General features: G+C 37.7%; 1 protein-coding gene and 2 long non-coding RNA genes across 4 annotated transcripts in view; 2 read left to right on the forward strand and 1 right to left on the reverse strand.

Moving 5' to 3' along the window:
* Positions 1–7,218, forward strand: part of CCDC169 (coiled-coil domain containing 169) — a 44,555-nt gene extending 37,337 nt beyond the window's left edge. Inside the window, exon 10 of one of the 2 annotated variants that reach the window (XR_010356288.1) lies at positions 6,963–7,218. The gene's annotated coding sequence lies outside the window, so the exon portion shown is untranslated. Of the gene's footprint in view, positions 1–771; positions 1,614–6,962 lie in introns of those variants that run through there. The other variant, XR_010356287.1, reaches the window with a different exon arrangement.
* Positions 3,243–19,890, reverse strand: LOC135294134 (uncharacterized). Its single transcript, XR_010356290.1, has 3 exons — positions 19,604–19,890; positions 17,240–17,397; positions 3,243–4,209 (listed from the first exon to the last, which is right to left on the reverse strand). It is a non-coding gene; the product is annotated as an uncharacterized LOC135294134 (long non-coding RNA).
* LOC135294135 (uncharacterized) lies at positions 17,392–27,155 on the forward strand. The gene is made up of 2 exons (XR_010356291.1): positions 17,392–17,655; positions 26,958–27,155. It is a non-coding gene; the product is annotated as an uncharacterized LOC135294135 (long non-coding RNA).
* Positions 27,156–27,657: the final 502 nt, after the last annotated feature.

Raw genomic sequence — 27,657 nt, forward strand, 5'->3', positions numbered from 1 at the left:
TCATCTGGGCTGGGCTCTTGGGTAAACATTTTTAAAAGGAGAAGTGGTTGAGCTAAGAATAGATGATTACTTCTAAATTTGCTTTCTAAGGGCCATTAAGTAATCAAATGAGCTCCTTTGATTGGGAGGAAAGCTCAGTAAACTGACATAGTGCTGGGTCAGCATGTGTGCTAGTGAGCACACAGGAGGAAGCTCTGCATGGCTGAGTGGAAAGTTCCCAGTGATAGCTATGACCTGTTCCCTTCAGGACAAAGCATTTCATTAGGTGAATATTGAACAGCCCTTACTTTGGTCTACACCACCTCCCAAGGTCACCCTGCAGGTGGTGACCCACCCTAGGTGTCTGTAATTCAAATGTGAGACAGCAAGACAACCCAGTATATGGAGGTACTTACCTTTAAGGCTTCAGTTTATTTAGACAGTTCTGAATATGGAATGATGTTATAATTAGGACACTCGGCTGGGCTGTAGGAGATGATGATGATACAGTGACTCAATTTCGCACTTGTCTGTGGGATAACAACTGTTTCCTGTGGGCGTTGTAAGCACTATAATTCTGTCATGTTCTAGAGGTGTTTCCAGCTCAACGTGACAAGCATTGCCAGTTAAATACTGCAAGAGTCCTCTAACTCAGAAAAATGAAACAAGAAAATTTAATGAATGGTGGAAATTGTGCACGCTTATATTTTTTCATACACCAAAAAAAAAAAAGGGATTATTTGGGTTTATTGGCTGGCCACCCATAAAGATGTAATACCCATATTTCTGCAGTGCCTAGTTTCCTGCAGGCTGCTCAGACCATGGACTGCTTCTGCAGCATAGCAGAGCCCTGATCCTGATTCTTTGTGACAGCCACTTCCACCAGTCTAGACCAAGTGAGTGTGAGAAATCATGGTCAGCTAATAATTTTTTTCATCTTCTCTTCCTGAAGGCTAAATGTCTCCTTTGTAGGGACAGAGATCCTCCAAAGGGTGAAACAGAGCAGTCTACATTTGCAGGCAAAAGGACAGCCACAAGTCTCTTGGACTTGGACAGCCATAGTGCTGCACAGTGCCATGGGCTTTACTTTGAATTGATGGTTTCAAAATCTGTCACATTCTGCTTCAGAAACTGATGGAGGAAAGGGCCCTTTAATCTTCCTTTCTTTACTGGCATGAGAACTGGGCAAAATCTGCTATTTTGTCCTAGCTGAGATTGGTACAGGATATCCCTTATGACTGAATCATTGCCAAACACCCTTGGGGTTAGAGACATAAGCCTGAATGAAACTGTCAGCAGTACTGGGAATATTTTTAGTCCCCTGCTCTGACTTTATCCATACCTTTTCAAGGAAAGAGATAGGATATTTGGCTTAGATTTTGGATTTTGTCCAGGTAGATGTAGAGATGGAAACCCCTTCTTAACTGCCAAAGTGACAGAAACACACACAAAATATATGGAGAACACTTGTATGTTAAAACTGATTGGCAGCAAATGGAAAATGGTAATAATAATAATATGTAAAGTGACTTCACTCTGTAAGTGTTTCTTCACTTGAATAACTTTTAAAGTGTGAGTTTATGGCTTATAACTTAGCTGTAGCTGATTTCAGTTTGAATTCTTCAGGCTTCTCAATCTAAGCACAGAGATCCACCCACAGGAAACAGCTTGCAGACTCAGACCTTTAGCTGGAAGAGCTGGCTGACTTATGTCAATCAGCCTGCCAGTATATTCTCTCCCTACTCTCTTCCTAAAATAGCAGTAGCTAGTTGAAAATTTGTTTTTGTGGGGGTGGGGAGGTGATAGGAATAATAAAATGAATTCATAAGCTGGCATCATCCTATGTATATTAGCTATTCACATGTTGGTATGTGGCTCCAGAGTTCACAGTAATGCCATTCAAAGGGATTTTGACATTTAAAGCTCAAGTAGCACCTCATTCATTTGGAAAGAATAATCAAAAAAAAGAGAAAAAAATTAAAGTGAGCCTCAGAAAGAAAAATTAAGAGAACAATGGTGTGATAGCTTGCCATTTTGCTTGCAAGTGGTTTTGAAGATCAGTTAGTAGTTTCTCTTGCCATTCACTGTGAAATATGGTTCTAAAAGTGGTATATAAAGACAAGCCTCTGGTGTAAAAATGGCTACAGTGACTCTCTGCTAGAGATCAAATAGCCAACATGCTTTGAAAAGCAGAGGAAATAACAAAAAATTATTTGACAAAGTTCTGCTTGCTGCCTTCTGCTTCTTTCTTCAAAGAGCTGGATACTGAGCTAGCCTTGCCTGTGGTCCGTGCTTTCCTCCATTTCTTTGCTTCTATTTTTTTTTTGCTTTGAATTTTTTTTTATCAGAAAAAAATTGGTAGGTTTAGGAAAATGTAGTTATTAAGGAAGGAGAACCAACTGAGTTGTAAAGGCCCTCTTATTCATCTTAAAAGTCACTGAGTCGTGCTGGCAGAGGGCACACAGTGCTGCTATTTCTGCAACCTAAGGGCAAAAACCATTTTTTTAAGCTCTTGTTGTTACAACACTTTTATAACAGGCACAGTCAGAGCAAAAGCCTTCAGGAAAAAATGTAAACATTTTTATAAATTTGTTCTCTTGCATAAGATCTGAAAGGTGAAGGCAACTTTTCCCCCATTCCAAAGCAAAAATAGACCAGAACAACAAAGAGCAGATTAAATTCTCAACTTTCCTTGAACTCCCTTTAAGATTAACACAGAAATGTGGTTTTGCAGCTGGACACTCTCCATGTCTGTAAATCACTGTTTGTTGCCTACTTTTCCATACCATCTAGCTCACCTGAGAATCTGCCTTTGGTGTGTGCTGTTGAAATGAATCTTTAAGCTGGATTTTTAAAAGGCTGACATTTAGTTAGATGGAAAATAAATACCACATGACGGTAATGATAGCACACACTCTTTGTCCCCCAGCTTTTGGAAGGATGAAAACACAGGCCTGTCTTCTTTCAAGGCATTTTCAAACTTCCAGTAATGAGTTAGCAGGAATGTATTATTGGAAACAAAACACCGTGACTGCCACTGCAGAGTTCCCAACAGAACTGCCATGCACATCAGCCTGGCTGGTTTGTAACTACCACGTGTTGGCAGGGAAAAGATGCAACACACTTAAATCACTTCCAACATGCAAGATTTCTAGAAAAAACCCAAAAACAACACAGTGAAAGGTCTCCCGCTATCAGATTATGATTTGTCACTGCCATATGGAGCACTTAAAATGAAGGTTAAAGAATTTTCAAACTCATCATTTATTTGGCTCTTATTTTTATTAAGTTTCTGAATGCTGGTTTTACAATCTCATAATTTTATAATGAAAAGAGTAAAGAGCAAACACTACATATGAGTGTCTGTAAAGGACATAGAAGACCAAGCAATATATATAAGTTGCCTGAACTGTAAAAATTTAACTAGATTGTGCTGAGATGTCACAATGTACAACTTCTATGAACATTAATTTTCAAGGAATGCAACAGTTTTGCCTCTGAGCCACTGCACTGCAGTACAAAACAGGGACACATGTAGTGAAATGGGATTATTTTCCTAGGGAAGAACTTGAGCTGCTTTCTCCCTACCAGAAGAAGCCAAGATGGTGAGCATTGTTAATTCATTAAGCAACTACTACAACAGCTTGCTTTCAAGGAGAATATATAAACTCTTCTGATTATTTTAACTAGAAAATAAATGAAGTTTTTAGTCTTCCAACTATGATCAAATGAAGGTATTACTAAAAAGTTATAACTTTGATCTCCTGAAGCAAATAAAGGGGGGGAAATGATGTTTTAGTAATTCTTCAAGTACAATCTGGTTATACAAAGTATATCCAAAATAGGACTTTTCAGGCCTTCAGAACTCATTGAATATTTTACAGTATTGTATACCCTGCCTAAAAGTATTTCCCTGTGCCTAACTGATTTTTCTTCCTATCATTACATTGCAAAAACACTTCAAAGCAATGAAAGGACTTATAAGAAGCATCTGATGCCTGGGCTTCCATCACCACCAGCCTGTGTCAAGTCACAGAGGTATTCCTGGCAGATGTGGGTCCTTTAGGATCTGGATCTCAATTATGCTTCTTCACTGCTGAGTGTCAATACACCAGGCCTATTCGGCATGCACAAGAAGACAGTCGAAGAGAGAGAGCTGGGGTTGTTCAGCTTGGGCAAAAGAATGCTCTAGGGAGATCTTATAGCAGCCTTCCAGGACATAAAGGGCACCTGCAAGAGAGCAGGAGAGGGACTCTTCAGAAGTGGATGTAGTGATAGAAGAGAAAAGGTAATGGTTTTAAACTGTCAGAGAGTAGATTTAGGTATTAGGAGGAAATCTTTTCCATGAGGGTGGTGAGACACTGGCCACTGGTTGCACATAGAAGCTGTGGGTGCCCCATCCCTGGAGGTCTTCAAGCCTATGTTGGATCAACTTGGGGCTTTGATCAACCTGGTCTAGAGAAGCTGTTCATGCCTGTGGCAGGGGCGTTGGAATGAGATGGTCTTTAAAGTCCCTTCCAACCCAAGCCATTCTAGGATTCTATGATTCCATGATGTTGGCAAATGTATAACCTGTCTCTTATCAGGAGTAGTTCTTCTTAATATTCTAATAGCCTGGGTCATTGTTCTTCTGAGTGCTGTTTGCGTGGCTGTACGTGTGATCACAATGGCACCAAGTTCACGTAGATCTGTCCTAAATGCTGCCTGAGACCAAGTCCCTTGGCACCCTGCTGTGAGTTACCTGGAAGCATTCCCACAAGCAGCTCTGACAGTTTTGTATTTATGTTGTGCAGTGCTTTGGGCTCCAGAAACCAGGGCCAGACTTCTATCCCAGGATTATGTATCACCTTCTCTAATGAGCTGGAAAACACACCAGAATACAGTGTTCAGAAACTCAGTAGAAACAACCACACAACAACCACTGGGGGAGATTTTTCACTCATCCCAGCTGCTAAAGGGGCTGGGTGCCAACAAGAGAGGCAATGCAAGACCGCAGCAAGCCACTAGCAACACCCTTGTCAAAGAAATGTTGATAGCTTGAACTGCTACTTCATGAGTCTCAGACCAGATTCAAGTGACCTTCAGGTTTCCATTCACAAACAAAAAGGAATAATTTAAAGATTCTTTGAGCATGGGTTTGGCTTTCAGTTGTCCTGAAGATCTTGCTGAAGACCTTATCTGGGCTGGTTTACAGGAAGTGCGTGACTGTAAGTTTCTTTTTTACATAGGCACCCATCTTCCCCTTCCTGTCAGGTCAGCCTGCCAATCTTCAGCTGAGCTCCTTGGAGATAAAGAAAAAGGAGTAAAGCAGCTGCAGTTCAAAAGACCATAAGTTACTCTTTTCTCTGATGGTGGGTTAGTGCAGGTTGCACTAATTTTTCATGCCAGCATCCCACTTTCCTTAATGACTGTCTTAACTTCAGCCCACACCACTGCCTTTCAGGCAGTTTTTAAAGCATGCAGAAGTACTAAGCAGAACCTTGTCATTTCTCCATATTTGCAAGTTGAGCTTTGCTAAGACAGATTTTCATGAGTGAAAGCACTTTGTGCATGCAGGAGGACACAGTTGTCAGGGATGTCAAAATCTGACTGGTCAGAATTTTTTTTTTTTCTTAATGTTGTTACCTGAAATAATGCTTTTAGTATTACTTCAGTGAGCTCCAGAAATCTTAGAAAGACTATCTGTTGAGGGGGGGTTTTGGTGTGGAGTTGATAGCTTCTTTGCATTCAAGAAATTATCCAATTATAAGCCTATAGGAGTTATGATGCCTCCTTAAGTTGGGAAAATATTCTTAAGATCCCCTTTAAAGACTAAGAAAGCAAGAAAATTGCTCCTAGAAAATTATTCCATTTTTGAGGCAAGTGCATTCTCACTGACATTTCCCTCTCACCTTTGAGAAAACTCAGCTGAGTGCCTGAAATTAACAGTCATAAATGTGTGTAAGGATGTGTGGAATGAAAAATTATATGGAAGGTAAATGATTCCTGGAAAGTAAAGGCCATCTAGCTAACTGGAATGGAAAGGCAATTGTCCATGAGATTCAGCTTCCATCTATCCATCACAGCCCAGGGGTCCACAGTCAGGATATCCACAGTGGAATGATGTTCTTGATAGGTTAGACCATTTCCACCAGAGTTCCTTCCTTGCTGTGCTGTGCACAGGATGGACCACAGACATTATTTCTAGCACAGTGTGTATAGTTTGTTCTAGATTACATAATGACAGGAGATCAGTAAAAGTGAAGTAACAGACAAAAAGCAAACAAAAGCATTGGTTAGGTCTCTGTCATGAGGCTTGATTTAGGCACAAAAATGTAAGCATTAATAAAAAGTTACAAGATCACTTATATCTGCTTGTTCTGGTGCTGTCAACAGTTGTCATAATTTGAAAATGCCTCAGCAGTGTCTTTCAAGGACCTTCCTCATTCCTTTGTTCTCAAGGAATTTATCTATCACTAATCTTTAAAAAAATCTTTTATTTTCCCAGTTAATATTTGGAAGAACTGCAGAACAGTTTGAAATATGCATCTGTATGTAAAGAGAGTTTATCAGGATAAAGCAAATTGTGAGATTAGTGACATTAAATTCCTAACACGTCATATAAATATGTTATATTAAATGTCTGGTTATCTGGGCAGGGTAAAATGTGATTTTTTTTTTTTACCCAGTTTACATATGGCCAACAGAATGATAAGTAACATAAATATAAGCTGAGAGCCAAACTAAAAAATGGCTACTATGTGCCTAATTTAATCTTAAGTATAAATTACTATTCAGGTGCCTTTTTTTTTCAGTTGAAGTTTATCTAATTTAAGGAGCTCAGGACTTGCCTCTTCATATCTTTTAAATATACTGAGCGAGAATCAAGTGTGTGGGTTTCCATCACCTTGAGTACCCTTGCCATCAGCAGGAGAAACTGTGCTGCAAGTATTGGTAGCAATAATGAAATACTTCCCTTTATTTTATTTTTTTTTTTATTCCAGGCAGGACACTGTCAGTTTCCAAAGAAGTATAATTCTTGCTAATAAGAAGATTAAAGGCTGTTTAGACTACCATCATTTGTGGTCCATGGAGAACATAAAAGCAAAATACTTTACCAGTAATACCTGTATAATCATGATAAAGATACCAGTAACTTTTTTCTTGAAATGGTTGTAGCTGCCCATGCCTACAGGCTGTAAATAAAGCTAAGTCTCACAAAGAAAAGATAGTCTCATAAGTAAGAATGTCTGCTTTCAGTATGAAAATGCTTGATCTAAGAAGCCTGAAGCTTGAAAAAAAATTGAGATTTTTCAGCCTTACATTTCCTCACGGAATGTAATCTTTACACTGCTACTCTATCAAAGCAAAATGGTGGGTCTGAAGATGAACTAAAGTATTGTCTCTGAGTTATTGACCTTCTGTTTCTTGAAAATAATTCCTTGACCAAGGGTTATTTGTTAGGATCACTGTTGCATTCAGACATTACTTAGTGGTTAGCAGAATGCAGCCTTGCAGGTTTGCAATGCTTCCAAGAAATGTAGAATCATAGAATGATGCAACTTTTTAGGCTGGATAAGATCTTTGCTAACATAGCACTGCTAAGACCACCACTAAACCATGTCCCTCAGTGCCACATCCACACATTTTTTAAACACCTGCAGGGATGGTGGCTCAACCACTTCCATGGGTAGCCTGTCCCTATGCTTGACAAGCTTTTCAGTGAAGAAATTTTTCCATCAGAAGAAGAATATTTTTTAATTGCTTTTATTTTTAACTTATTTTTTTTTAATCTGTAAAAATTTCAGTTATTGTTGAATATAGGTTGACTTATGGATTTTTAAGAACCTCAGAAACCTCAAAAACTAAAAAAAAAAACCTAAAAAAAAAGGAAAATTAGACATAAAACCAGCCAAACAACCAACCAAAAACCCAAAACAAAACATATAAAAACAAATTCAAACTTGAACTTCTGGAATAGAAAACCTCCAGGCACCAACAAAGACTGGGGACCAACAGCTAAAAGACAGCTTTCCATAAAATGATGTGGTGGCTTTAGTTGACAAGATGATCAAAAGCCAACAATACACCCTTGTGCCAAAGATGGCCACTTCTAACAGCTGCTGTCCCATTTATTTGATTAACTTTTGTTCTGGACTTGCTCTTCAACTTCTTTAAATTGGAGTAATACCATTTGATTACAAACCTATGTGATTACAGTGAAGGAAGAGTACCCAGGCTTTTTTCTTCCCTTTTCCTTTGAATGCTGAAGACTTTCACACACCATTTACTTGTGTGAAGATTCTGACATTTCCATGAGCTGATCAGAATATGCATAAGAAGACTCAGAGGATTTTCTTCCCTTTACAAAAGTTTAAGTGACACAGTCACATTGGGGTGCTTTATTCTAGAAACAGACAAGAGTACTGAAATAAGTAGTTTATTGCTCATACTCTGAATATTGTTATAATTACTTTCTGTTTGACAATAATCAGATGAATGCTTGCTGTTGTTAGGTGAAGCCAGTTGTTAATTATCTACATTTTCTTATTTTTTTTCGTTATTCTTCCTACATAATTAAATTTCTTCCCCATCCAAAGGGAAGTCTGCATTCTGGCTGAGTCTGAGTCTCCTAGAGGGAAACTTTTTCCTCTTATTGCTGGTTTTTAGTCATCCCCTGCTGATATCCTGTCGTCCAGTCAAAACAGAATGAATTTGCAAGAGGCTTTCAGCAGCAAAAAAGTTCTTGAAGCTTTGCTGTAAAATAATACATGCAATGTACTGGAAAACAGTTGAGCTCACAGTGCTGGCATATAAAATCATAGTAACAACAATCAGTTTGACACACCAAGCCCAATATTAATTTCAAACAATTTCATGTATTTCTTGGGGATTGCCAAAATGGGAAGTGGATGTAATAAAGACACTAACAAAATTAACTTATAAAAGTGTATTGAGTGAAGCAAACAATCACATATAAATTTTAACTGACCGATGAATATGAGGTCAGATTTCATCTCACAGGGCTGAAAACTTTGTCTGTTTTGTCTGAGAATATTGTGACATGACGAAGAGGAATCAGGCATGATGCCTAAGAGCATCCAAAATTAGGTAGTATCCAAATGAAGAATTTAAAACCCTCCCCAAACATTTCCTATTTAATTCAGTTCACTAGATTTCCTGTGGACTGTCAGTGCTGAAGGGAGGAATTGGCAGACTGATGCACAGTTAGAGACAGATTCTTCTAGAAGCCACTAAAATGGAATATGATGATTGTCTACAAATACAATGTTGTCACTATGGAATCCTGTGGGAATCATCATGTGCATCAGAAGAGCACAGAAGACAATCTAGATTCTGTCTGGAATACAGGATGGAAGGCTAATCTGAGTATTATCTGTTTTAAAATAAGTTTAATTAAATTCATGAACCTGGTTGAATGTACACATTTTTCCTTTTTTTTAGTATATAAATAAGGCATTTCTCATGCTTTTTTCTAAAGATTTCTGTGAAGAGAATGAGATATACGATCACTGTTGTGCTGAAATAATTATTAAAATATTAAGATTTTTGTAATTTTATGGCCAATTCAGACAATTAACCTGTTTCACTAAATGTGAAATCTAAATTGCTGGAATTTGAAATGCACAAATGCTTTCCAAATACCAATAAGTTACCCAGATATTTTTCTGTGCCTGCTACACTGTGAACATCAATGTGCAGAGCCCAACATGTACAGGGTATTAGACAAAGCAATGGGCCAAATTCAGACTGGTGAAACTCAGCCAGATTGCTGTGTATGATTCAGTAACCTTTTACTGTGTAATACTTAAAGTAAATCATGCAGCAATGCTATGCTGCTCATTGTTTACAGATCTTTCATTACAAAGTCAAAATTGTTCTTTTCGCTCTGAGGGTCCCATCACCACTGTTCAGAGTTACTGAGAACAAAGCTGATCTCTTGCTAAGGAACACTGCACTAGAGGAACACGAGAAATGTAGGGGTTCTGATAATCTAAAGTACAGTCTTATCTGTTATCCAAGCCTGGTATCAGTCACCTGAGAAGCAGTACCTTGAGCCATGTAATTTGCTCTGCCTTTTGCAATTCTGGATTAATCTGGAATACAGGCATTTTCTGGTGTCGCACCTGCAAGGTTGGAGGTTGAGCACTATCATACACCATATAACTCCTTATTACTCCATATTGTTCCTGACCCATTCTTGATTTTGGGGCTGCAAAAGCCCCTGAATATGTTGCACAACCCCATAAAGAATTTTTTTTCCTATGGTGATCTGACATGAACAACCAGCTCTTTAAATTATTTTCTATGTTCAAGAACAGATTCATTTATCTGAGATGTAATTGATGGGAAGCACAGTTTTCAAACAGTTCTTAAGAGAATGGAGGTTCCCAAGGTGCTGTGTAAGATGCAATGATTTTTGCCATGAAACTGATTTCTGTTGATGTTTTTTTCTGTAAATATTGCTTGATCTAATTAAACTTATTTTAGAACTCTACTGAAACAAGTCAATTACCTTTTGAAACTTTTCCCAGTATCATTTAGCTTTCTAACCACATACATTTTAGTTTCTAAATCGATAATTTTATATAGTGCTCTACTAGTATTTGATGATTTCTGGAGTAACTATAGTAGAACTTGCCTTTATAAGATAAATGATTTTTACTCTCTGATGAGGCCTTGTTCTGCTAAAAAAGTCAATTTTATAATAAGAGCTTCCATTAGGAAATACATTTCAAGTAACTTTGAAATATGTGCATTGAATTTGCTCTTCATTCACAAAACCTAATTTGTAAAAGATGTACTTTTAATAGGATCACAGTTCTACAGGAAATATTAATATTTAAAGTCTTCTGAACCTGAAGACCTGTTTAATTTCATTTTTTTACATAATGATGAAATAGAGTATCAAAGAATACTGTGTTCCTGCACCTGTGTTATGCAGTTAAAGGCATCCTAATACATTCTTTTGTAGTGTGCCTGGTATATTGAAATCTGCTGTATTCTGCTGCAATCTGCTGCTCATTTTTTCACAGATAATAGTTATTTTTTAGTGAATTTTCTCCTCTCATTGAATATATATTGAATTACAGCAAGAAACTCTTATGCCAGCAACTCCCTATACAGCTCTCTACTGTACAGGGACTGAGGCACCTGAGGGTGACAGATATTTCTTTCTGGTATGCAGTGCTATCTGTGCATGTTCATAACACCCTGTGTCATTGCACATCCAGGAACATCAATCTTCATAGGTGAAACACTCTGCAGCGCTCACCCCTAAATCCTACTGAGATCTAGGACAACATTCATTTCACCCAGCTTTGCAGCCTGTTTTGATATTCCTTGTTCCCCATGTGTACTTTATGAGGAGCACAGGCCCATGTGAAAGGATTCATGCCAAGAACGCAAATAACTTGTTTAAACTTCACTTTCCTATGGCTGTTCTTCTTGGGTCTCCTACAGCTTTGAATTAAGTGAAGAATTCATCTCCTAGTACCCATCTCACACCTTTCTGTGCTCCTCATATGTACTTGTATGATTAATTAATTTTTTTTATTTCTCAAAATAGGAGATAAAGAACTGCCTTTCATAATTACAAAATTGCTGAAGCTGAAATCCATAATCTATGTGCCATTTAAGTGGTTGATTCCAGTGACATGAGCAGTGCTAAAGGAAAATTGCAAGCAATTGTAATTAATTTACAGTAAGGCACTGAGTTAGATTTCTTTGAAATTGTATTTCTTGTTAAAAGTCAGCCTGAGCCTCTAATAAGAGCAGATGGAAAAATAATTTTAAAATGCATTCATTTTTAATACTAGAGGGATACCATAAGGGAGAGATTGTCAACCAAAAACCATTTTATATGGCAGCAGTTGAATGAGGAAAAGCAATAAGATTCATATTGTCATTTTTCACAGGTGACTTGTTTATATTTTTTCAGAGAGCTATTAGGCTCTCTGAATGGCTAATAGGGAATTATGTATTCATAACCTTTTCTCAAGGGGTTCCTCAGAACTACCAAATATCTTACTCCTCCACTTGTCTTCTGGATCTTGGCTCCCTGATCATCTTTATTGTGTACACTGGTTCAGGGTAAGTACTCCTTTGGACTGAAACATTTAGTTCCCCACAAAATAAAGTCTAGGTGCAGTTCTGGGGATAATTCACTCCAAAAAAGTGTTCTGCAAAGATGATATGACAGTACACAAACTGTTAACTCCTGCATTACATTCTTGCAATCCATTCTCAGTGGGCTTTGCAGCCTCAAGCAGCCTTACGTGTCTCCCCAAAAGAGGTAATACATTAGTTCTGTTTCATGTTATAAAAATACAGATCTTGATAGGCTGAAACAATTTCTTTCAATTTCTACTAGAATATGCAATCTATTAAAAACCAATTATGTTTCTCAGCAACCAGGGCACCATGTAGGTCCCCGAGGAGGAAGCCCAAGGCTAGTTTGGATGCAGCCAGTTTGTTCAGGCAAAGGAAGTCCCAGTGTGGACAGGAGCCATCCTGCATCTGGGAGTGCAGGGTTGTCCCTGTAGGAAATGCATTTAGAATGCAGGTACAGCCAGAGATAATAAGCTTTATCAGTTATTCAGGCAACTGATGGCAAATTCACAATTGTGTTATTGGCAACAAACTGCCTATAGAAGGATTTCCCCTCCACTGCTCACTCCACTGCAGAAAATATGTGTGCTTTGGTCCCACAGAGCCTGTTTCATGGGTTTTGTACCTTGATGAGGTATCCACACACTTTAATGTGTATCATTCCACAGAAGGCATTTGTCTTTGGCATACACTTTTTCAATAATACTACTTTACTAATGTAAACAACTCCATTGGGTCTCAGTGATTAGTTGTGTGTTCAGGAGTTTTTTGGCACTGGGTCCCAAACTGTGTTCAGACTAAAAGTGGAATAGGTTTGTTCCACCACAACCTCTAAATAAAAACGTCTGCAGTCCACTGACTTCAAAGTCTCCTGGGTTCATAATACTTACTATAACAAAATGAATGGTTTTTTTGATCTGAGGAAACAGTGTCCAGTTAAACTACACTTTGTTATATCCATCCCCACCTTTCATTTATATGCCAAAGGTCTACTGCTCCTGCAACCCTTGAAATTTTATTAAGAATTCTGCTACTGTTAGCAATGTGATGAATCAGGGTGGGATTTTCTTTAATATAAATGTGCAATCTTAAGATGAACAGCTCAACACAGCTTTTCAGCTCTGCAGACTTGGCTATACTTTAGAGAAGTTCAGTTCATTCATCAGAGTGTTCTCACAGTTTTGAGTGGCACATATAATCTTTCCTTATATAATTACCCTTTTTTCTTCAATCCCTAGCACTTTCTTAAAGCTACTAGGCATACACGCTATTTTATATTATTTCTAAACAAAGTAAAATTCTGTGTACAGTTTAATTAAAGGCAAAAGCAATTAGATTTACTTATTTCTAGCAGTCTTAAGTATAACTTCACACACATTAATCAGCATATGCTTCAATCAGCATATGGGTAAATGTTCTGCTCAGTCATAATTCTGGTTTGTTTTTTAATAATTAGATTATCTGTCCTGTATCTTACCCATGCTCAGCTCTACTTTTGGATGTCTTCTTCATCTTATACCTCTAATATTTGTTTTCTATTTGTCTTTTTCATTATTTAGAAACTGCTTCTTTGTTTATTTTTAGAAAACAAACCTTTTTGTTTTACAGATTCCTCACCTAAGCAGTCTTTCTATCACTTGCTAAACATCAAAGTGCAGTTTCTGTAATTGCTGAGGAAGATGCTTCAAATCTAAGGAGAATTGACTTGGTTTTATTTTACAATTAATGTGATCAGCAGAAATATTGCTTTCCAAACATCTTCAGTCTGATGATGCCTTTTTGCTGCTGCAGTCAAGATAAAACATGAAACATAAACAGAAAATATATCCCCTCACCTCTTTTTCAAATCCAGTCTTAGAAAGAAAACATTCAACAAAGATCTTCTGAAGATACTTCATAGAAATCTGGAATGCAATTGCAGACACACACATCCAGCCCTTGAAATTTCATAACCAAGGGCTGTAACAACAACCCTTAGGAGAGGAGTGGAAACTTTAATTTCCTATTTAGTTTTCATTTGTCCCTTTTGGGGAAAGTAAGACAATATTCAGAGGCTATCATCACAGTTCTTCAATTTAGTGTATTTTATTGCAAATTTGTGTCTGCAAAGAAGGCAGCAGAGACTCTGAGCCTGCCATCAAAGATACATAAGCATACTTCATGAATATATTCTACCAGGATAACAGAAGCAAAAGGGACATTTAGACAGTATCTGATGACCACAGCAGCACACCAGGCTGAAGGACAAGCTTTAGGATTAAAGCTTTAGGAGGATCTAGGGTAGAAACTAAGCTGAGAAGATGCTTGCTGTCTGTCATTGCCTGAGGCAGACCTGGTATTGTCATTCTGTACATTCAGAGCTGTGTGGCCATAAAGGGTTTGCCTTCTGCTGGTCATGGTAAGACAGCCACATTCTCTCTGCTAAAGCCCGGCCATTCTGTGGCAATCGGCTTTCCAGAGCGCTTAGGAGGGAGAGGCAGAGATCAATGTGCACACAGAGCCCCCTCTCCCATTATCACACAGTTCTCATTTCCACAGGCTACTGGTCTGATTAACAACTGATGCCAGTTTTCATTTGTTGGTATAATAGAACTGTTAATTTTATAAATGCCTTAACACCCGACACATAACCTAATACTTGTGAGAATAAGAACTCCCCAAATGCAACATAAACTGGGACTAAGAAGATAAAAGAATATCTTATACCAGAGGCCCATTACAACCCCCCTCTGCTTTTAGGGGTTATTTATATGCCATTTGTATTACAGTCACATGCAAAGGGCCCCCACTGCAATACACTGAATCATAAAATAAATGGCAGTATTTTCTTTAGCACTGTTAATATAGGAAGCATATGCTTGTGAGTAGTGCACAAATCACACCATGGCAAACATTTCCAAATGAAAGCCCGAGAAACCAATGGACTGTACCTCTCAAACAGCAGGTATGTTACATATATTATATATGTTATAGGTTTGACCCTGGCTCTCTGAGGAGTAGATTTATGGTTGCTTGGGACAGACTAAATTTCTTTTAAGTCTGCTGTATCATATTTCATTTTAAAAAGCAAAACAAAACAAAACAAAACAAAAAAAACCCAAAAAAACAAAAAAACCCACAAACAAACAAAAAAAACCAAACAAGGCAATTTGCTTTCCTTTGAATTTTATCTCATACTTGTATCCAAGGGAAAAAAAGACACATATAAGAAACTTACAATAAAGAGGATGGAGAGGCTAGGATGTACAACATAAGAGGATCTGAGCAAATACAAAACAGTTAACCTCCCTTGTCTTAATTTGCCTTGTGTCCGATGTGTGTACATGGGCATACACATATATCCTTTCCTTTTCCTGTTTATGTCTCATTACCACTGATTTTTCCCAAAGTATATCTTCTTATATCAGGCTTGTAGGCAGCACCTTGTCTTTCATCTTTATATAACTACTCTCCCCCTCAGTTTTCAACACAGCAGCCTGTTTCTTCCTCTCAGCCCCCACATGGCAATCACCCCCTCTTTGCCATATAGCTATGCTGTACCTCAGTTCTCAGCAGATACATGTATTTAAATTTTCATAAATTCAGGAATATACCTGCTCTGCTTTTGTCTGCTAGATCCTATTTCTGGGAAAACATGCCAGGACTCCTTATGTACCTAAAGGAGAATATTTTAATCTATAATGTCTTGTAACAAAACCAATCATACACATGATTTATTCAGAATATCATCCAATCAACTTTCTTTACTTAAGTTGGGTAGACACACTGCTGCATACTTAAAACTCTTTGTTTTAAGTTGGCACACCATGAAATATAGATGGGGCTGACACAACATGGGTAGAAATTAGTGCTCTTTAAAACCTATACTCACAAATTTCGTTTTACCTTGCATCTCTGAGAGCATATTATATTAGGTACACATAAGAGCACACATTCCTACTGATTAGACCATTAGACCAGTGCTTTTTACAGGCATATTATCATCACACATAGTTATAATACTAAAACATGAAGCACATGTTTTAAATCCTGTCTTTACTTTGTTTCCTCTTTTTTCTTCAACCAGCTTTGTGCCTGTTTTATCCTTTCCCACCCTGAAGCTTTGTGTTTCCTCTCCAGCTCGAGAATGAAAAAGTATGAACACCAAAAACTCTGCAGGGAGTTCAGGAGAATCGCTATTACAACATTTCTTTCTGCAGTTTTCATGCCTTCTTACACAGACAGAAGGGCAGAAAAGGTGCAGAATCTAGGGCAATTCTTCCAGCTTTGCACTATACACTATGTGGCCATGGGGAAACTGAAGGACTCACTGTGGATGCCCAGCAACAATAAAGCAATCTCTGTTTAATGAGAAAGGAGAAAAAAGCATTTTTCAAACCAGATATTCAAGGATTCATCTTAATATAGAGCTCAGCTTTAGTTTGTATAGGGTCACTTCAGCTCCCTTACAAAATAAAGCTATCAACTTCTAACAATATTATTTTTGTCTCATAAGCCTGACAAAAGCACAGCTTTTGCTCTAGGGACATTTTTCAAAACTATTCACACAACCGAAAAGTAATTATTATTATGATTTTTTTCTTCCTTCATAATACACCTTTGCCCTTTGCTTCTTTCTCCCTCTTGCTCCCTATTTTTGTTTGCAAGTGGAAAGAGAGAAAACAGAAAGCAACTTAAGTCATCCTGGGTTCAGATACCCACCTTCTGCTGGACTATTTCTGTATCCAGCATCATCAGGGATTAGATAAAAGATGACATCCCTGGAAACCACAGCCCAGGAATTACATGTTTGAGTGAGTAGGCAGTATGGTTATGCTCCTGCATATTATTTGTGTGCAAATGTAACATAACTTAAGTGAGCCAGAGGGGAATGTTGATTATTCTGTAGTCCCACTTTCATTCTGGAATATGAAGTAGCATAGGAAGACAATTTTCTTACTGAGATTATGGATGCTTGGGGAATATGCTGAGCTGCCCAAGGAACATGCAGGGATTGCATAAATGGATCTGTCTGGAAGATATTTGCTGAGACAGAGATTTTGTGTACTGGTTTAGCTAAAGATATGAAACTCATAAAATTCAGTGATTCTCAATTAAAAATTAATTTGCTCTAAATTAAGGAGCAAACACTGTCAAACTGTGCACCTACCTGAACTTTCAGCATGTCTTTGGCAGTGATAAAGTATGAACCATCCATGCTTCCACAGAGACTTTTCACACTTTCTGGAGGATCCCTGCCAGCTTGATGCCCTTGTTGAACAAGTCATGTCCATCAACTGCCTCGTGATCATCTGCAGGCACTGGAAACTGTAATCAAATTGGAGAAGAGGAGAGAACAAAACTATTTTGAATTCCTGAAAATGTTATGAAATAAGACACCTGACTAGAGAGAAAGAGTATTTGTGTCAGTGCTGAGGAAAAGATTAAGAAACTTTCTCACCATTGGACATCAAAGAAACAATATAGGCAAGATGTGCAACTGGCTAAACTCCATATGCTCTGCTGCTCTGAGAACAGTGATTTCAGCATCTGTCTTAAGAGCAAGGGAACTTTCTGCATCTGATGGTAAATTTACATTATTGGTGACTTTCATCTAGTTAAGTGATTGTCACAATATTGTGCAATAGATTTATCACTTCTGGAGTTATTCCCTTTTGCAGGTTTAATACAGTGTTTTACTAAAATAAGTCCAAGTTCTTTAGTAAGAATGAGAATTTAAACAATTTCAGGCTGATATTTTTGTTTTGCTTTTAAGTTATATTTTTTTGCATCTTTTGTTTCTCAAAACATTTAAGTAGCTCAACTAACATGGGAAACAGGTAAAAATGTTCAAATTCTTTAATAGGATCTATCTACCAACTTTTGTTGTGTACCAGATTATATAATGCTCAAATCTATGCTGAAACTGCAACTAATACTTCTCATAATATATATAAGGTATTTTACAAAGAATATTTAAGTACTTAAAAATAAAGAAAGGTGCATTTTCTGAAAGATTAGCTGTCAAACTTTACATTGCTTCAATTTTCACTCAAAGGCTTTAGGCCACTGTCAGACAGAAGTGGAAAGCTATGCTGACATTAAGAAGGCAGCTAGAACAGGAGAAATATTCACACGGTAACATAAAAGAATCCCCATTAAACCATCTGAGACTTATACACATACAGGATATTGAGGTTTCATGTTTTTCTCTGCTATGTGCAAGAAATAATACTTTATATTAAGTTACTTGCTGTCTTAAAATTATTGTGCCTCATGTTTTCTGAATGGTTTAGTACTTAAAAAGTGGGACAAGTAATTATCTCTTACATAATAAACCATCTGCATGGATATAATTAAACATTTGCTCAGTTGTATTTGATATTAAACCAGAAAAAGAATGTGGTTAAGTAGCATTTATCATGCAAAAGATGTCAAAATCAGCTGAAAATCCATCCATAATATCCTGGTTAGTTGCTAAGCTTTTGAAGGGGTCTTGAATAGATCTCAAATGTGATGCTGCATAACTCAGGTTGACATGGTAACATGCATAGTAAGGAAAATCTCAGCTTTATGATCAACTTCATTTTAATTCCCTCCCCTTTTCATATGCTCCCCTCAGTTTCTGGAGGAAATGTATCTTAAGAGTCTCTGATTGCAACTCATAATTATTTGGTGTAATTAAGATGGCATGTTAGTCTTTTATTTTGTAGGCTGCAGAATAGTAGCAGGTCTATGAAACGAATCCTTAGCAGCATTTTTTTAATGACCATGTTAAATTTAGTGCCGTTCTGAGAGAGATTATGTGTTTTTCTTGGTTAATGGGATGTTTGCTGTATTCAGACATCTGGCAGCACTGTGCCTGAGGAAACAGGCAGAAAAGAAACTCAGTGTAGCTACTCTTACAGACATATAAGCTGTTAAGGGTCAGTGACCACAGCCATAGGTCCTGAAGACCCTTGATGAAAAGGCAAGGCCAGAAGAGTCATAGCTTGAGAGCACAGGCTGAAAGAATGATAGCAGGGCAGAAAAAGGACCCTGCAAGCCAGAGGCAAAAACAAGTTTGCAAGGACAAAACTGAGACACAGTCAACATTTCTTGATATATTTGGATAAAACTAAGGCTTCATGGATGACAATTTTATGTTTCAGAGTAATGTAAACATATCTTTAGATTGTTAAAAAAAGTCTTTCTAAGAGCTTTATTTCTTCTGAAAAGTAATCATATTTTGTTTTTAACAAGGATTCACATATTTTTACATTCCTTAAGTATTTTCTCCTGTGCATGAGAGAGCAGTACAGATTGGGGTATGGTGTGGGATGTGTCTGGCACCTTATAGCATGTGATTGAGCAGAGGGAGGAAGGGAGGGAAAAGAGGAACGGCAGAGCTAAGATATCCTCCGGGGAACATGATAGTCAGAGTAGGAAAGCAAAGCTACACTGCAGGAATGCATGAGGGACAGACAGAGATAAAGAGCAGAGGCAGAGCCTGTTTCACTGTGTGACACTTCACAGGTTACTGACTCAAACTCACCCAATCCTTTTGGGCAACTCATGGATGATAGAGTGCTTCAGCTCCAGGACTGCTTGAGGGATAGGAGAACTGCGAGATTCCACAGAGGACAAATGAAGGCACACTCAGTGACCAAAAAAAAAGCTCAGCTGAATCTTTCTCTGCAACCTTGACATTGGTTACTCTTCAACTCTCAAAATAACTTGCCACTTAGAAAAGTGAGATGTTACCATCACAGCAGACAGCAGTGTTACAGACTGAGAAATGAGTGTTTGTCTCCTGGCTTTACAGGGAAACTTTGATTTATCTTGGAAATTTTGACATCACTGTGGAGATCTCTTACAAAGGAAGTTTAATTAAAGAATTAGAAAGACTTTAAAAGGAAGCTGACAAATGACAGAGAAAATCTTCCTCTTCTCTGATAACTGAGGAATTAACAAGACTGAAAAAGGGTTGAAACGTTCCGTGACAGCTTCTGGGTCCATGGGAGCTTCACATATCTTCTTAATGTCTGATTCTTTCCACAATGGCACTCCATAGCAATAAAAAAAAAAAAGCCTTTTTTTTTAAACTTAGAAGTGGCTTTTCTGTTGTTTGGATAATTCTTAATGCAATAACCCTGGTAAAATTAAACTGAGGAAAGAAAACAAGAATTGTTTGGAGGCAGTTTCCCCTAGGCCTACACCACCCAAAAAGGAATAAAGAAAAGACAAGTTTTAATGCCACTATCTACTACAATATCATCAATTAATTGTTAACCCTAAAGAAATGCTATTTTTTCCGCAATAACTTCCTTTATTGAAGCTTCACAAATTTAAACTATGCATGATTTATGGTTCTTTAAAGCTTTAATGAAGTATAATTCTGTTTATGTAAAACAGCCTTTCTCATACATTTTCAAGGGATATTTTACACTAAATTTCTGTGTGCTAAAGCAAAATTAATTAGTTCTTCAAAACAGAGGACTCTGAATTTCACATTCACGGCAAATTAGATTTTGCTTTGTTACTATCTAAGAGCATGTGGATTAACTTTCTTAATACCAATTTCCTTTCTATCAACAATGATTTGAATGTAATCTTAAGATTTCTCTTTGACTTTTTTATGGCTATTAATGGTAACAGCATCTTTTGATCAAAATTTGCCTGTAAATCTATATGTGAATTTATTTCACATTGATCGTACCTAAACCTTCAAAATATAAATACATACATGGACAAGAAGAAAAAGAATTATTGGCCAGCTACCCTCTTCTTTTCTAGACCTCATTAATTTCCCCCCACAAACATGGTTACCCTATAGATTACAATGGCTCTATTTATTATCAAAGGACTGAGCTGACAATCCAGAGTTTTAAAATTACAGAAAACATCAATCTATGCAAGCCCAGAGCTTTTGTCTTACATTTTTAACAAGTAATTCTAAAATAGCAGCTCTTAAAGATATATAATTTTGAATCATCCCAGATCATTGTCTTTTAGACTGGCTGAAGACTTTTCAAGGTCAAGTTTTTGAAAAAGTTTGAGCTAACACTGGTTTTGTGCAGTAGAGCTGGAGGTGCCTGGAACTGTCCAGAAGGGCAGTATATTGGGATGATGTATTTAGGTTTCTAAAGTTCGAGTCTAGTTTTAAGTATTTAAGTTCTTTCTCTGGGAGAAGATGAGAAGACTGTCAGCTACATTTAGATGCCTTCTCCATTTACTGGCTGTTTTGTTTCCCTAAGAGAGTCTCCAACTTTCATTCTTTTTGCTCTGTGTATGCTGATTTAGCTGTCTGAGCATCCCTGACACAATCTATGATGACTGTGGGATATTATACTTTGATCTGATTTTACCTTAAGCCATATTACCACAAGAGTCACATTTATTCCATTAAAACACTGCTAATTAAAGCAGTGTGCTCCATCAGACACAAAACTTTCAATGCCTGTACATTACCTTAGGTTTTTTTAGCAACATTTAGGATTGATATCTGAGATCCTTTTGTTTGTCTTTTACCTGATGAACCTTACAGAAGTACCCAACCTTATGGTAGCTAAGAATAGCCAAATAGCAAATATTATCTCTTAGCATAACCAGAGATATTGTTAAAGAGCCTTTCTCTAGACCTTATGTTTTAAATAATTTGGAAATAAAATTATTTCCTGCTCAGCGTCTTAAAATAATACTTACTATTTATGCATGCACTGATGGTATTAGATGATTAGACTGAAATCTCTAAGATTACCATGATAGACTCAGGTAATCTAAATTAATGATAGAATGAGGTAATAATCTCTAAATTAATAAGAATTTTACTTTCAGCAATAACATAGATCAATCTTTAATTAAAAGCAATGGAATTAGTTCTACCTGCTGCAGCTCTTTGTCCTGGGGTGGTTGAGTGGCAGGACCATCAGTGTAGACAATGTAAGGAGTAGCAGCTGTTACAGCAACAGCTTTGCCTTGCACCCTCAACCTGGGAATGGACTGTGGGAGAGGATGGCATCCATATCCTCACTCAGAAAAAGGATCTGTCCTCCTGCTCAAAGGATCTGATTCTGGTTGTAACAGGAGCTGTGGAACCCCATAAACACTGCTAGACAACCTCACATGGCCAGTGCATCACAAAAAATAGTATCTAGAAGGTGAAAATGCTATTCCTATGCAGTTAAAATTTGAGACAATTCCTGTGTCATTAAAGTTCTTCCACTTCATTTCTCCTCTCTGAATGACCTGAGGTTTTCTGGTGTTTCCTGTTTATGTCCCTCACACATCCCTTAGGGACCTGGGACACACACTGGCTGATTACCTACCTGAGGATGAGTTTATGTCTATCCCTCCCTCTCCTCATAAAATCCTGTCTGAGCTACTGTGATATTCCAGCCCTGTTCTGACTGACAAGACCCACATGGCAAAAATATATTATTTGGGGCTTTTCTTCAAAAGTGCCAGTAGTTGGTGAAGAATTTCACACTCTAAATTCTTTTGGGAAGCATCTCCTTTTTAAAAGTAATGTTTGTAAAAATTGTATCCCAACCCTAGCCCCTCTAACTTATTTTTAAAATGCTGGTAAACAAAACTACCACATATGCTGTTCTTAGGTCATTAAAAAAAAAAACTAACTAAAAAAAAAAAACAACCAAAAGAGTTTGTGTATTTATATTCATTAAACATTCCATCTGTCTCTCCAAGTGAAAAAGACAGTCCTGAAATCTTCAGCCTAGAGCGCATGTGAATACCACTGAGATTGAGTTGAGGTTATTGTTAACATACATAGTCTAAATTATTTAAATTGGTTCTGCTAAAGGTTATCAGTCTCAGAAAAGAGTATCAATTCCATTTAACTAGTTTAAATCAAACACCAGCAAAAACTCAGATCCTACACTTCAGAATTATTTTAATTCAGCTTCTTGGCAACCTGTAATGAAGAAAAATTATAGGAAGAGTTTACTCAAATATATATCTTTCTATACTACATGATGATGGAGAATATTTGGAGATGGATAGAGTAGTTTCACAGGAAAGATTTGACTTGGCACATGGATGGCTAATTTGTAATTTATAAACCCAAAAGACAGGGCTTTAGGTTTAATTTGGTAACCAATACAGGCAAATCAAATCAGCAAAACAGCTCTTTAAACATGTCCTTACTTGTACCTGAAATAATAATACCTGGAAGAACAATAAGAGACATAAGTCTGACAAGCCATGCTAGAGGTCTTTCTTTGACATGGTTAAAGCATTCATAGAATATCAGAAAGTGAAATAAGATAACTTTCCAATATGGAATGTGTTCTCTTTACAATGAGATCTCTTTCCAGTGGACAAAGACATAGAAATAACTTTAAGAATGTTTTATCCAATGACCAGCATGTAATTTTATCTGCTCTATGTAAAGAGAATTAACTCCTGGTCTGCAGTTTAAAAAGATTAATTTCTTGGAAAAGTCACTTGTAAGAAAACAAATGAGGAAAAGAGTCTGTAACAGTGAATGATTTTACCAGATTCAAAAATTCAGTTGTGCAGTTAGAGAGAGTCTTGTTTTTTTTAAACATAGCCTCAATGAAGAGAAAAACAGGACAGATAATCTAGGAAAAACTTTTCTTTTGCCCATTATTGTAAGTCTGTGACAAATGAAGCATCAATGACAAACATATGAGAAATTAACACTGAAAAATTTTACAATAAAAATGCAGAACAGGCAGAAATATTCAACTAATATTTCTTCATAATATGGTCCCATCCCAGTCATATGGATGCCATATGTTTTTGCCTAAAATAATATCGAAATAATTTTTAGTACATGAGTAATTTAAAAAGAAATTATTACCGGTCTGCCTGAACAATTAATGTTGCTATTCAAGAAATTCTAGTATATTAAGGATGTAAAACATGGATAAAGCCAAGGTTACATTTGGACAACAAAAAAAATACGACCTTGATTTTATAATTCTATCTGTGCTGGAATCACTAGCAGATAAAACAAATGGAGTCCTGGTACGAGATATAATCAATACAAAAAATGATTGTGTAATTAGTGACAACGAGCATGTCAAACTGGGCAGCTTTCTGGGTGAAATTATTATATGATTGATGAAGATGACTGCACTGACATACACTTCTGTAAAACGACAGACATCCAGCAGTATATCAACCTAATTAAGTGACTGGCATTGTACAGAATCAGTGCAACACACAATAATTAATTGTGAAGCGGCTAAATGGCGGATCTACAAATGCGAGTATGAACAGCTAACCACCATCCCTTGGGTAATGCCCGAGGAATTTGTAGAGTTCTGCTGTTTCTCAGAAGTGAGTTTTTCCCGACGTGTGGCTGGTGCCAGGACGCCCAGCCCAGCCCGGGCCGGCGCACGGCTCTGCAGTGCCCAGCTGGCTGGTGCCGCTCCAGTTGCTCAGATCCCTGCTGGGAGATGGCACCGGCTGTTTGCTGAGCTGGGCATATGCAGCAGCGTTAGCACCAGTTCCCTTGGCCTGGTGTGGCATCCTGAGAGCTGAGTGCCTCTCTGATGAGAAGTGGAGTGAGCTGTAAACACACCCTTGACACTGCTGCCGTGGGGGATTGAGCCCCGCATTTCAGAAAATGCTGTCCTCCACTGCTGCATAAATTTATGAGTGATCTGAAGAAATATTTAACAACATTAATGGCAAAATTTTCAGATGACAGGAAATGCATAAAGTACTAAATAATGCAAAGAAAGAACTGTTTTTCTGTAGGGAAATTGACATCCTTTAGTGAGCCAGGATCATTTGAACGTGCTTTTTGAGACAGCTGAATGCAAGGTCATTTGGCAGGAACAAAGAATGTAGGTCACGTTTAGAAGACTGGAGACTGTGTCCTGGAAAGCAGTGACTCTGAAAAGGAATTAAGGGTCACGGTGGTTAGCCAACTAAAGAGAAGCTCCCAGAACAATGTTCCAAGGCATTTGGTACAGCCTTCAAGATACAGGAGTGTTGGGTGGTGACATAACTGTATCTGATTCTACTTTGACAAAGGTGCTCAAAAATTACAAATGTTCAGAAAAGCTGAAACTGTTGGAAGACTCTTAGATCTGAAAAACCTGATCAACAGAGATGAGAAGTCAAAGTCACTTACTTTATCCAAAGTGAAATGACTGTACTGTGGTTTATAATGATGCATTTACAGGGGTCTTAGAAATACACAATATCTCAAAGTCTGTCCAACAAGGAAAGACAATTTTCTATTAGGAAAACAGTATACAGGATGATTCTATAGCTGTTGAAATGTTTCATTCAGGTTTTGTTTCTGTTTGGAATTGCATTATTTTAATTCAAATAGAGAACAAACAAAAGAAAAAAAGGTAAAGCATATTTTAAAGTGCTTTAAAAATAAAAGCATGGTAAGAATGCTTGACAAACAGACTACACTATTGTGTTGTGTCTTTATGTTAGACACAAAACTTCAAATGAACAAAACAACATATTTTAAAAGATACTTTCCTACTGGGTTTATACTCTTGCCTTAATTTATACTGTACTCTTTTCTTTTGACCTTTATTTGATATAGTTAGAATGAAGGTCTTTCTTGAACATCTGTGAAATATTTTGAACACTTAGGCTAGATGTTAATAATACATGTCAGAGAGATGTAAACACCAATGGGAGAAATAAATTATGTACGTGAATACAGGGCACTATAGCTAAAGTAATGAGTTGAAACATAAGAAACTTCCATTAACTTGATCATCAGAAAAAAAAAATCCTTATCATTGGAGGAATTCAACTTTAAAGGGATGTTTCCTTTGGGGAGCAGAAGCCCCAAGACATTCAAATGAGTCATTTAAAATGAACTGAACAAAATAGCACTGAAGAATGTTAAAGAACACTCCTTTTTCAGGACCACAATGGTATTTTCCATCTCTAATCTTTGTGACTGCCTGCTTTTTCTTATCATTTAAGACTGTCATGAATATTTTATTTGATTGTTGACCTACAAAAGAAGTGGTTTAAAGAATAAAGTTTTGTTCCAGGACTACCAGAATTCTTTTAATATTAGTTTCCATTCTCCCCCTGAATATACCAAAGTTACTGATATCACTGGTATCTGTTTTGTCTAAGCACAGACCAGGACATTTTCAAACCCAACAGACTAAAAAGCTGGTGAAATACTTGATGCGGACGTGCTCATTTTTTTAGGAACTTGCACCTGAAAAACAAGTCTTTATAGTAAAGTGACTCTGCACCTCATTGTCCGTGGGGGAAGAGTTAAGTGCCTTAGAACAAGATCCACAAAAACTAAGCTAGGTGGTAAGAGTGTGCTGAGGACACAACATTGAATCATTGAATTCTGATTCTTTGTGATGTTCAGGTATTTTAATACCATTACTCCTTTGAGCAGAGGTTTTTCTGAGGGTTTTAGGTGGTCATTTCTCTTTCAAATCTAGGGGAAAATGTGTAACCAGAAAACTCCTGTTTGCTCTGTTCTTCAGTGATTAAAAAACTCCATCAGGATGATGAAGACAGGGCAACAATTAATTTTTCTCCTTTAGGGAATTTCCTGTCTCCTGAGAACCTACATGTGGACATCTCTAGGGGAAAAGAAAAGAAAGGGAGTGCTCCATCCCCTTCTTCTTTTGAGCCTCTTACATTTTTTGTAGACGGAAGGCTTGGTTTGCCTTCAGAGAGATTAAACAGGAGCCTCTATTCTGATTAAAGGTCTATCAAAGGGAGCAGGGCACCCTGAGCTTAAGTCCATGCTCCACTGATTGTCTCTGGATTTATGGATAGAAAACACATAAATTGTCCGTAATATAGACACACAAAGCCATCTTTTGTCCTTCCCAAATGAGTGCCATAACCACGAGGTTACAGACTAATTCCCTCTCTCTGATCTAATGCATTTTTAATTCTTTCAGAGTGGAGCAGCTCCAACAGAAGGGACAGACTGTGTTTTCTTCCCTTCCATGTCCCCCTGGACCATAATGGGCTGTTTACCTGACAAGCAGAAGAGGGCTGAAGTCTTTGTTGCACAAAGGGGAGCAAACCAGATCCTTCACCTCGAGAAGGATCTCACCACTGAAATTTTTACATTAAAGTGAAGAATAACAAGCCTATGAGGAGAAAGCATCAAGTATGGCTGAATTTTTGTGTGGAAGTTGACTTAGCAAACATTCTCCAAGACCTGGTGGGCTCAGGGGTTGGGTGACTCAGATGAAGCCTGAGATGTTTTTGGCCAAATACATCTTCTGAGAAATTTCAGCCTAAAAACTGTAGCATCTGTGGAATTTAGTCACCTCCAAGGTCAGCTGTAACTAAGCGAGTGGTATGAATAAGCATGGTAAAAGCTACACTGCTTTTAATACCTAAATTCCGGATCAATCCCACCTTCAGCACCCAACCAAAGCACCCAAATGGCGCTTTGGGGACTCGGTGAGATTTCAGTACCTCGCTCCCGGGCGAATCTCCTAGAAATACCAACATACCCATTTGCTACAATTACTTCCCAAGGCGTTTTTCGGACTCGGGCCAGATGCCCCCACGCCAGGCACAGCTCTGCCCCGGGCACAGGCAGCTCCGGATCGGGCACGTCTCACCGGCCGGGGCTGCCCGGGGCGG

This window comes from Passer domesticus, chromosome 2, assembly GCF_036417665.1.
Source record: "Passer domesticus isolate bPasDom1 chromosome 2, bPasDom1.hap1, whole genome shotgun sequence".
Lineage (NCBI taxonomy): Eukaryota > Metazoa > Chordata > Aves > Passeriformes > Passeridae > Passer > Passer domesticus.